Here is a 12,874-nt window from a genome sequence, read left to right as displayed (position 1 = left end):
ATATATAAACATATATGTATATATAAATCTTATATAAATTTAAAATAAAAATAAAACCACGAAAAAAATTAAGAAAATGTTTTTTCGTTTTTTTTTTTAATTTTTATTTTGAGTTGAATATTTTTGTAAAAAAAAATTTTGTCGTTTGGGTTACAAACAAAATAAAAAAAAAATCAGTCGTAAGAAGTATTTGCCAATTTTAGAAACTTTTGTTTCTGTATTAAAATTTTATTTTATTTTTTATTTATTTTTTTTTTAACTTACGCTGCCATTTTATTTTCGCGACGCCGACGTCCACGTATGTTTAATACATACAAAAACTCATGATTATTTTTAGGCGTTCTAGAAATCGCAAACCACAAAACCCTCTTCCGCGACTCTTGTCGAGTGCAAATGCGCTGTTTCTAATTTTTTATTTTTTATATTTTTTTTTTTTTATTTTAAACCTTTTATACGATTTTGTGGTAGGTCGTGCCAAGATTTTATTTTTTCTTACATACATTCTACGAATTGAATATTCGTTTATAAATTTACACAGCTACATTTTTTTTTACTATTTTTACCCTCAAAACTACTGATCTTCCAATTTTTTTTTTTTTTCCAAAATTCAAAATCATACAAGAAATTTTTTTTTACAATTTTGGAAAAAGTCCGAGTACAACTTTAAGCTCACAGAATTTTTTATCTTTAATTTTTTTTTGTCTAAAATTTTTGAAATTTTCTTTCATCGAAAATTTGATGATTTTTTATTTTAGATAAAAATTTTTTTTTTTTACTTTTGCCAAAAGACTAAAATTTTTATTATAAATTGAAATTTTTTATCGTTGTATAAATTTTTGAATTCGATATTAAAAATCAATGAAATTGTAAATTTCAAATTGGGTTTAATAAATTAATTTTAATGGAATATTGAAATAAATATATATATATATATAAATATATATATATATATATGAGTAAAAATATAAAGTCAATAAATAATAGATGGATATCGCAAACGCTGGATTGGAAAATGCTAATTAATAACTTAATCATTATATCAGTTAGCAATGAAATTCCTGTGTAGTATCATCTATACAACTATACAACTCGAAATAGCGGAATTCCATCGAGATTCCATTATCATGCAAATGAATGCCCACATATACTCATCTCGTCTCTAAAAAACTTGAAATACTCAAATTTCACCCTCTGCATCAAATATTTTTATTTATTTATACTTCATTTAAATATTCACATATTTTGTTTATCAATCCCATTATTTAACGTGTACTCTATCATCCAATAAATTATTTTGTTATTAATATACATATATATCATACGTATATATTTTTTTCGCATTCAAAATTTGAATTTAATTATGATTATATATAATGGCCTAGAAATTTTGATTGAAATTTTTTTTTTAAAGTTTGATTTCTGGGTAAACTATCAGAAATATGAAAAAAATGTATGGGAACAAATTTGTACAGCATAAAATTTGCTACAAAAAACATTAAAACATTTTTTCCATAAACTCAAAACTTTAGTCGTAATTTAATTTTAAAAATGAAAAATAAATTCATGCCCTTTTTTAACTCAGTTCTTATCCTTTCGAATCAAAATCAAAATTCTGGCTAAAATATTGAGGATACGATAAAAATATATGAAAACAAAATTGTAGGAAATTAAATTTTCTACAAAAAATGTCTCTTTGAATTTTTCGATAAATTCAATAGTTTCAAAGTTATTGCAATGGAAACTTTAATGACCAAAAAGGAGTAAAAATAAAAAATTAAAAATTTGAAAAATGTTCAATTTTCCAATCAGCCAATCGAATACTTTGCTATGGCCCCTTCTACATCAAATTCCAGGAAATAATTCCTCTTCACACACTAACACAAAACACACACACACACACACACATGCACACGCACACACTAGACCAAATGATCATTTATATCATTCGTACGCATGCTCAGCCCGATATCCGCACACTAAATCAGTCTATACATATATTTACATGGGGTGGAATATATACATAAATATATCATTCAATACGTATACGATAACGCTGAATTTTTGTTTTTTTTTTAGAAAAAAAATAAATAAATAAAAAGTAAATGAAATAATATATTTAATATTTTTTTTATGTACTACTTGTTGCATTGGGTTTTATAGTATGAGGTTATACTGATGGTGGAAAAACCGGAAAATAGAGGAAAACAAAAGCAGGAAAATTGTTAAACCTCATCCCGTGTAGCAACTGCCGTTTTCATTCCACTCGGGCTCGTATCATCGCACTTTTTTACTCTTTCGCTTCTGGACACACGTGGGTGTATATATATATGTGTTGGGGGTGAGTAGGGTGAGTGGATGAATAAAAAAAAATGGTAAAAAGCATCGCGGGACACGGATTTAGCCAGGATAAAAAAGGGTGAGCGAGGATTGAGGAAAATAAAAAAAAAAGGAAAATTGAACAAAAAAAAATATAATGGGGCTATTTTACTCACATTCCCGTTCAGGGAATTCATTAGTGTGTGATACACATGTCATTGAGACGCTAAACCATTTAAAACTTTTTTTTTTATTGGTTAATTTATCAATACGAGTTATTTTTAATTACGGGCAACGATTGATATGACGTTTTTTTAGCGGGTTGATGTTTGCTTTTGTTTTAAATAAATATAGAGGGATAAAAATTTTTTTTGCAAACTTTAATCTTGTAGGAAATTTAGTGAGCTACAAAAAAGGTCCAATTGAATTTTTTTGTAAATTTGATAAAAAAAAAGTTATGGCCAGAAAACAGATGGAAATTTGAATTTGATTGGAAATATTTTTTAACTAGTTTTGAATAATAAATAAAATAATTAGAAATGAATGTCATATTGTAATAAATGATTATTGAAATTTATAGGAAATTTTAAGGGCTACAAGAAAGGTCTCATTGATTTTTTCAATGAAATTGAGTCTAATAAAGTTATGGCCAAAAAACGAATTTAGGATCAATAAAAATGATGTAAAAATTTTGTTTTGTTAATGATTAAATATAAGTAGCCAAGCAAATATAATGACGAATAATAAAAAAGTGAGGTGGCTTATTGTAAAATTTATGAGCTACAAAAAAGGCCTCGTATATTTTTTTTCTAAAATCAGTACAAAAAAAATTATAATCAAAAAACAAAATTAAAAATTAGTAAAAATTAGTCATATATTCTATTGTTGTACTGTGAAAATTAAAAGCGGTGTCAAAATGGACTTATTTTAACAACAGTGCAGTGTTTTCTTTCATTAAACTGAACGAATTGCATTAATTTTTGATCACTTATCAAATTAAAAATTTAGGAACAATATTGTAATATTACTTTTATTATAACTGATTATATTTTACATAAAGGACTAAAAAATAACAAATTAATCATTGGTATTTTTGTTTTATTTATCTTGCTGATTCAGTCTGCATAGAGACTTGAATCCCCGGGTCGAAAAGTTGATCTGGTTTTAGTCGAACTAGATTGTACTTGGACTACACTGAGAAAAAAAATACTATTGTCCAAACAAAAATTTTTTGGTTCAAGAAATCCGTTCAAAATATTTATTATATCATTATTAATTATCAATTTCTTGAGAAAATTGTATCAAATTTATTTTTGTTATTATATGAATTTGAAATTATATTATGAGTAAACAAAAGAATAGCTTTACTTGAATTAAATAAAAATTATTTCCTTCGATTCTACGAATTCTTGAGTTGTCTCTTGATTTGTTTCTTTCCGTGTTTTGAAATTAGGCAGCCGAACGTTAAAATGTAATTGTGTGTAAATATTCTTTGGATTTCCGGGTCAAAAATAAAACTTGATTCAGACTCGCTTCGCCTTATTTTCTTTTGAAGTTATCGATTTGCCGACGATTTTTTGATAAGATCTCGACTTTTTCGACTTAAATTTAATTTTTTTCAACTTATTCGTATTTTTTTATCTCAGTTTCAACTTATTCGTCTTTACTTCGAGCACGATAGTTATTCACTTTACTTTTGACTTGCTGAACCAAGTCGAAAAAAAGTCATTTATTCGCCTTACTTTCGCCTTAATATATAAAAATTATTTCACCTTAGTTCTGACTTTTTCGCCTTACATTTTAAGTCGAATAAATCTAAACCAAGTCAATTTCGACTTGATTTCAACTTTTTCGTCTTAAATCGTGACTAAGTAAGCCAGTTAAGTCTAAACCAAAGCGAAAACTTAATATATTTCATACCTCCGTAAAAAAAGTCGAGTTTGTCTTGTGAAAAACGGCTCCAAATTTCGACTTGGTAAACCAAGTCTAAATCAAGTTTTATTTTTGACCCGGGTTCCTTCATAAATTAGTAAAATCTGTCATGCACACAAAAAAAAAAAATTCTCGACTGAAGGTAAATATTCTTGATTCAAGAAAATTTTTTTGGAGACCTAAATTTTCTCAGATAAAGTAGAAATCTTCTCCAATCAAGACGAGTTCTCTTGGCTCAAGAAAATCTTGACTTGGTTCCCGAAAACGTTTGTCTTCAAAAATATTTTGTTGACTCAAGATATCTGTTTTTTTCTGTGTGTCATTAATTTTTGAAACAATAAAAAATGTTTTTTTTTTGTATTTCAAATATTCGATTTCTGATACTTGAAAAATAAAACTACTTTTTTATAACACTGCGAAAAATTTCAACACTGCTACCTGTATTGTTTTAACCCCGTTCTCGGGGTTAAATTTAACACCATCAAAACGTGAACTTACACCATTTTTTTACGGTGAAATTTAATGGGTTATAAAATAAGACATATTTTTTTCTAAAATTGATTACCAAAAGTCAAATTTATTAATTGACAAAAAAATATATACAGTTATATATATATATGAACATAAATAAAAAATCTGGCTTTGGATATAAAATCACATAACGTTTTATTTAAATTAACTTTAAGGCGTTTAAAATAGAAGTTGCTTTGATGAGTTGCGAATAAGCGGGAATAAAATGAGAATGCAAGAAAGGAGGAAACTTGTGCATAACCCTTTTTGTATACTTTCTTTCTTCCTCTCCCTCTCCCTCTTTCTCTCTCTTGATTCTTTATATACACAAAATCGGTGAAATGCATTTTAGTGCAGGATAGAATTGCATGTAACACATGAGAATAAAGAGCGAGAAGCATAGTACACTCATATCATCACAAGTTGACTGGCTCTGGGCAGCATCTCATGAATCCCACATTTACATATGCATACATAACATATACACATCATATATGTGTGATGTCGAATCGCGTGTGCGCGTTGTATTGCCAGTACTGGCACTTTGTCCTATGCCTGTATTTCTATATCTCGAGCTCTGTACTCTTGACTCCTCGTGTGTATACCAGTATATATATATAAACATCACACCGGTATACTATTATATTATATATACATACAATACAATACAAGTAATGCAATGAGTGCATATGCAGGCACATCAACTCCATACCCATGTGAGTTGTTCGAGTTCAGTTGAGTTGCAGAGACACTTTCGTGTGCGTATTACTCGAGCAATTCTCTTCACTATAATCCAAATTTTCACTGTCATATATATGTATATAAATATATAGGGGAGGCTCAAAAAATAAAAAATTTTTCTTTTGATTCTCTCCCTTTGAAAAGTTGGTGAATAATAAAAAAAAAAGTTTTTATTATATTGGCGCGTAAAAATTTGAATTTGAGAGGTCGCTTAAAAATTTGAAAATTTTTTTAATATGAAAAGAAATCAAGTATTTTTTTTTTCGAGTTTTTTTTGGTACATCGGGTGTTACTATAGGGGAGAGTGGGGCAAAATGGGCTGATATTTATATTACATATAAGCCCTCATGTCTTAAGGGGCCCATTTTGGCCCACTCTCCCCAATATAAAATAAATGATCTATTGATTTTTCGAAAAATTTCACCTGAAAACATGAATTTTTGAAAATTGATAGAAAACATCGAAAATTTTGAAATTCATTGAGCGACCAAATGGCTGACAATTTGAAGCATAGTTTTTTTTTTAATTTAAAAATTTGAAGTTTGCTCAAAAATTTCAATTTTATAATTGAATTGAAATTTTTGCTCAAATAACTAGACCATGTTCTATTGTTATTATTAATTGATTAAATATTTTGGTAGATAATTGATTTATTAATTTCAAATTTTCGCATTAAAATTTAGGGGCAAAAAAAGTTTTAATTTTAAGTAATTTGCAAAATGTTCATCGAAAAAAAAATAATTGCAAATAAACGGAAAAAAAAAAATTTAGGATGAAAATTCTCAAGCTGACGACTTTTTAAATTTTTTCAATTTATCGATGAGCAATCAGAAGAAAAACAGAAATTTTTATTTAAATTTTTTGAAGCTTTACAGAATAAACCCAATTTTTTTTAAATTTTTTGATAGCCAACTTGATTTCTGAATTTGTTTGGCCCAAAATCTCTACATGAACTAGATGTCAGACATTTTTTCTTCTGAAGTATTTGTTTAAGCCCAGAGTAATTTCAAAAAAGAAATTTTCAATTTCATTATTTTTGAAATGACTCATTTTACCGCCATTTTGATTTTTCATTATAATGGCGCGTAATATTGATTGGATTAGTTCTTTAGCCAGTAAAAAAAATTGAAACAGTCAAAAAAACGTCACTAGCAATTTTTTTCCGTGTTCATTTTGTTCCCCCTTTCCTTTACGAGGGAGGGTCAAACAAAATGGGGATGCTAAAAAATGCACTTTTTCATTCTAATGATACTAAATCCTTCGACACAGCAAAAAAAAAATCGTCATCAAAATTTTTTTCCTGACTTCAAAAAAATAAAAAAAATCTTCTATATTTGAAAAACGAAAATTAAAATTCAAAATACATTTTAAAAATACAAGTATCCAAAAACAAATTAGAAAAAAAAAATACAGACAATCCCTGAAAATAATTGTCACTAAAAAATTAAATTTTTAATCCATTTTCAAAAATTTCCAGACAATTTTACTCCCGTATTTTTTTTTCCGGTCCAAAAACATTTTCAATCTTTTTTCTGACTTAAAAAAAATGCACAAAAAATAAACATAAAATTTTCCCACAATTTTTTTCATGAAACCCATCCTAGTAATTCAGCCTCAAAAGGAAATAAATAATCCGCGAGTTTTCCTGCGGCCGTACTCGAAATAAAAGCCTATCATAATCCACATAATAAAAGACGTAAGAGCGATACAGGGCTTTTTAAACTTATTAATATTTAAAAGAGTTAGCGCATGCGCAGAAATAATAAGCTCAGTAAAAATAATCATTTCCCTCTCCTCGCTCTCTTACGTCCCAAAACAAATCCATCTTTCTTTCCTTTACTCGTTATTTTATCTCACTCCTTACTCTGTACTACGTACCCTCTGTACTCCACTGTACCTCAATACGTACATACGTACATACCCCACTCCATAACATTATTCCTCTTCTTCTTCTTTTTTTTTCTTTCTCTTTCTCTGTCTATCTCTCTCTCATCTCCTTCTTTCTTCATCATCTTTAAACTCCTCCACTAGCCCTACTAAGGTGCATGCATTCTATGCGGCGTGCACCGCATTAGATGCATTTCTAAGTCGCGCTATCGCATTATCTTATACGCGATCCAAAAATAATAATAATAACAATAATAATAATAATAATAATAATAATAATAATAATAATAATTATAGTCCATAAATTTTTTTATATCAGTGTAAAAAAAAATTCAAATAAAAAAAAAATTTTACAAAAATTATTTTTAATTAATTAATTAATTAAAAAAAAAAGGTAAAAAAATTTTTTTTAATTAAATTCACTTTGTTTTTTTTAATTAAATTTTAATTCAATAAATAATTAGTGCGATAAATTATTTGAAAAAATGTCAAAATTTTTTTTTTTAATTTTAATAAATTTCTCAAAATTAATTTTTTTTATTGTTGCTATTAAATAGTTTAGCTGTGAAATTGACATTAATAATTATATGCTCATAAATATATATATATGTATGTATGTGTGTATGTATGTATATATGTATATATATGTGTGCACGTGGAGATAATTAAACTGGCGCGTGTGATAATAAATATTTAAGTGGTTTTTTAGTGAGTAATTTTTTTTAAATTAAAAAAAAAAATTGTGGATTTTTTTTTAGTGAATTTTGGGATTGTGGAATTATACTGTAATTTCAATAAAAAATGAGACTAGATGAAGATTGGAATAAAAAGACTAGTGGGACGCTGGCGTCCACCGAATTTAAATAAAAACGTTGAAAAAAAAAAATAGAGTTTGAAATTTTAGATGAAAATTAATACGGAGTTAAGTCTAGAATTAATATAGGTAAGACGTGGTGTTGTTAAGACCATTGTTATTATTTGAATGTAATGTTAAATTTTTAGTTTAGAAGGTTTTAAGCTGATGATTGATAATTCGCTTGTGCTAATAACAAATTCATTATTATTTATTATTAATTGTTTTAATAAATTTATTTAAATAAATATTTTATTCTGTCTTTTCTTTTTATAACCTTGTCCTTAGCTTAAGCTTTTTTGCTATATTTTTTTTTTTTTTTTTTTTATAATAATATTAATTATAATTATGAATAATAATTAAAAATTTTTGAAGTTTTAATAAAGGCGGGAAAAAATTGGAGCTCGTTTTAAAATGACAAAAAAAAATTTCGGCTGAAACTGTCTGTGATAGCGGCTCATTTTACCTCGGAATCAATTCGACTAGTGGTCAATAAAATAATTCAAATTAATGAACAGTAAATAAAACTAAATTTAATTTGTTTTTTGAAAATTTAAAATTTACCGCGTTATGGACTGATCAATTTACCCCATCTTTTTTTACAAACTGTAATTAAAAATTTTTGAATACAAATTTGAATAGAAATTTTTTAAACTACTCGAGTAGAAATTTTTTTTTTTAAAAACGATCTTATTTTGCCCGCAAAAAAAAAGTTCAATGGGTCGAACTTCAAAATTTAAACTTTTGTCGAACTTTTTTAACCTTTTGTCAAATTTTCCTTCTCAGAAGAAATTTCGATGACTGAAAAATTCAAAATTTTAAACATTTCTGCAATTTAAATTTATTTGTTAATTTTTTTTTTCTTATTCAAGAAAAATTCTTGAAAGCCGAAAATTTCGGATAATTTCAGAAAACATTCTGAAATTTTTTATTTTGCTTCTAATGGTACCCCATGTTTTTTTTCTGCACTGTATTAAATTTTCAGCATTTGATTTTACAAAAGTTCGATAAAAGATCGTTAGTCTCAAATTTCGACGCTTGTCTGGTCGAGCTTTTTTTACAGACAGAAATAAAAAAATAAAATTAGATTTTACTATTGATCATCCTTGAACGTCTTGTCTCTCTATTGGGACTTCTTCAGCGACTTGATCTTGTAACCTCTATGTACTAATTGTGATATAAGTATTAGAAATCAATAAGTACAGGAGAAAGTAATAAAACATGCTGCTGATCTACTTAATATATCGATATCGTGTACAATGCAATTGATGACTTATCAACTGATATATTTTTACCCACGGCTCAAATTTCGTCAAAAAAAAAATCCACTCTCAGTATCACTTCAAACGTCTACAGCTTAAAATAAAAATTCCAGTTCAACTATCAAAGATACACTAAAAATTCATATAAACAAATTTATTCAAAATTAAATTTCCCGCAAAAAAGTATTCCTTACTTTTCCACAAAATCTTAACCCATCAAAAGTTATCACAGTCCAAACTCCAAAAATTCTTGATAAAAAAAATTAAGACTAAATAATCATATGAATTTATATAAATTCCAGCTAATCTATAAAAGATACACTAAAAATTCACATGAACAAATTTATCTAAAGTTAAATTTCCCACAAAAAAGTATTCTTTGATTTTTCCCTAAATCTCAACCCATCAAAAGTTATCTCAATCCAAACTCCAAAAATTTTTGATAAAAAAAATGAAGACTAAACAAACATATGAATTTATATAAATTCCAGCTAAACCATCAAAGATACACTAAAAATTCACATGAGCAAATTTATCTAGAATGAAATTTCCCACAAAAAAGTATCTATTGATTTTTCACCAAATCTCAACCCATCAAAAGTTATCACAATTAAAAATTAAAAAAATGAAAAGACTAAACAAATATATAAAAATAAAATGAACAATAATAAATCGCCCTTGGAACAAATAATTCATATAAATAAAACCCAAGTCTTAAATTAGTATGAAAGCCAGTGATAGACATTCAGTATAGTCTCAACTCAGCAACATCTGCCAAAGGGTCTCTCTCTCTCTCTCTCTTTCTCTTTCTCTCTTTCTCTTCTCAATACTCGTTACATACCCTGGGAACGTGTGTTGCATCTCAATCGCGATCTCTTCCCTCGATACGAGACACCAAGAACATGAATCTCTCTCAAGCCAAACCCCAACAATATACAATATATATTTATAAAAAATATATATACCTTGACACTACCTGCTTACATCATACACCAGTCGAGTGTTAAATAAAATAAATTAATGTTATTCTGTCATAATGTAACCAAAATTGATGAAAAAAAAATTTTCCGACCCTTGACAAAATATTTTAAATAATAATAATAATAACAATTATTATTATTTTATAAGAAAAGGTAAATGCATATAGATATATATATATAAGACTGACCCTAACCCTTGCATGCATGCACGTATTTATCTCTCGACGCATTTGAATTTAACCCTCGGGGTAAATGACCTAGGCCACAATGAATTATTTTTAAAAATAAAAATTTTTTACAGTAAACAATTACAAGTTTATTTAGTAGTACAGTTCCCTTAAATTTATTTTCGGCTGGTTTGTGTGAACAGGACCCTAGGGGACTGGTCCCAGAGTCTGTAGGGTCAGTTTTAATCGGGACCGCGTCGTATAAACATGTTACGGGTTAAATTTTTGTTATGTTTGTATTCTAAAATTTTTTAAAAGTTTTTTTTATGTTTTAATATGTGAGTTCAGTGATTTACGTAATGGATTATTTATTAATTGGTAAGATTTTTTTATTTTTTTTGTCATGTAGAATTTGAAATTTTTTAAGAAAAATTTTTGGGATTTATTTTCTGCAGTTTTTGTAAGGAAATTTTGGGGGATGAAAAAAAATCCTGAGATATTTTTAGTATAAAATTAATTTAAAAAAAATGACATTTATCAATTTGAAAAATTTTTTTCATGTAATCGAATTTTCTGCAAATGAATACCAGGTATTTTTTGTCAAAAACTAAAACTCGAATTTTTTACTTGCATCCCTACTACTTCAATCCCCAGAACATATTTAAATTAATCTAGTAACTTTTCAAAAACATCCTTTTTCTTGCTATTAAATTCTCTAGAAAAAAACGCCGGACACTTCTTCAAAACCAATTCCCAAAAATTGATTTAAAAAAAATAAACAATTTCAAATTTTTTGGTCTCATTTTTTATCACCAAACAATCCCCGCAACTCAGGTCCATATTAGCGTAGCGCCTTTTTTAAAAATCCATTTTCCTAGTTATTAAATTTTCTACAAAAAACTATCAGACACTTTTTCTCCAAAATCAATTCCCAAAAATTGATTTAAAAATAATGCGAATTCAAATTTTTTTCACTAATTCAATTTTTTAAAATCTCAATAGCCCTATAACTCATGACCAAATTACTCTAGTAACTTTTTTAAAAAATGATGTTGCTCGTAATCAAATTCTCTACAAAAAACTATAGGACACTTTTTTTCTAAAACCAACCCCCAAAAATCTGTAATAAAAAAACCTGCGCAACCCCTAAAATAAACTGATAGAATAAAACTAAAAGAACCCAATCACATGCATTAAACAAAATATTTATATATAAATAAATATACATGTATATACTTTGATGAATGTTTGACGTGGACACGATTGGTCGCATCGAGATTCGATCACAGCCCTCAACACGCTTAAATATCTATATACAACAAACCATTTACAAAATCCCTCTTTGCCTCTCATTTAACTCACCTCCTTCCCACTCATTCCCTCAGCCCCAACTCATGTACCATCACTTCCCTCTCCCTCCCCTTCTTCCTCTTCCCTCCCCCTCACCCTCACCCTCTTCCTTCTCATCGCGTACTTGAATATCCCCGTTTAAAATCACCCCTACACTACCCCCACAAACACTTTGTCCCACTATAGTCCTCAGTGTTTTCGAATAATTAATCGCAAACAGAAATCGACTGCCGGTTGGCCAAAGCCATTTTATAGTGGGGTTAAATTAAACTCCAAACGTTATAATTTCGCTAATTTCTTTTATTTTATACAATTATTTACTCAGCTTTTACTTCTCACTTTTCACTTCTCTCTTTTCTGTTTTATTGAGAGTCCAACAAAATCTTTCTTTTTTTTTTTTTTTTTTATCCAACTGCCCTTCCCTCAGACCCCTCTCCCTACGGTCCTCTACCCACTACTGTACTCCTCTCGCTTGAGCCCTTTTGGGTCTCGGTATTCTTTTATAGAGGAGATATAAAACCGAGGGGATGTCTGTTGTGTTGATGGGATGATTCTTAGGGTGAATCTTCAAGATGGATTCAACCTTAAAAATTTTTCTCATTCGCTTTATTTTACGTTTTTTTTATCCGTATATTCCGATGGGGAATTAACATTCACTGGGGTGAGCTATACTTCAAGAATAAGAAAAATAATTACTTGCAATATTGGAATAATAATGAGGATAAAAAGAGACCTTTTTTTTTTACTGATGATTTCATTATATTTTTTTTTAATTGACATCAAGAAATTTTGGGCACGATTTTTTAAAATTTTTATTTTCAAAAAAATTTTAGTGACAATTTTTATATAAATATATATATATGCTTAGAAATTAAA

The 12,874-nt window shown here is 27.6% G+C and overlaps 1 protein-coding gene across 2 annotated transcripts in view; it reads left to right on the top strand.

Moving 5' to 3' along the window:
* The first annotated feature begins 7,906 nt into the window (after positions 1-7,906).
* LOC130665126 (zinc finger protein rotund) overlaps positions 7,907-12,874 on the top strand; it is a 124,491-nt gene continuing 119,523 nt past the window's right edge. For both annotated transcript variants that reach the window (XM_057465407.1, XM_057465406.1), the window contains exon 1: positions 7,907-8,329. The gene's annotated coding sequence lies outside the window, so the exon portion shown is untranslated. The remainder of the gene's footprint in view (positions 8,330-12,874) is intronic.

The sequence above is a fragment of the Microplitis mediator genome, chromosome 3 (assembly GCF_029852145.1).
Source record: "Microplitis mediator isolate UGA2020A chromosome 3, iyMicMedi2.1, whole genome shotgun sequence".
NCBI classification, from domain to species: domain Eukaryota; kingdom Metazoa; phylum Arthropoda; class Insecta; order Hymenoptera; family Braconidae; genus Microplitis; species Microplitis mediator.
The sequence above is the reverse complement of the archived record's forward strand: the minus strand, read 5'-3'. Positions and strand labels throughout refer to the sequence as shown.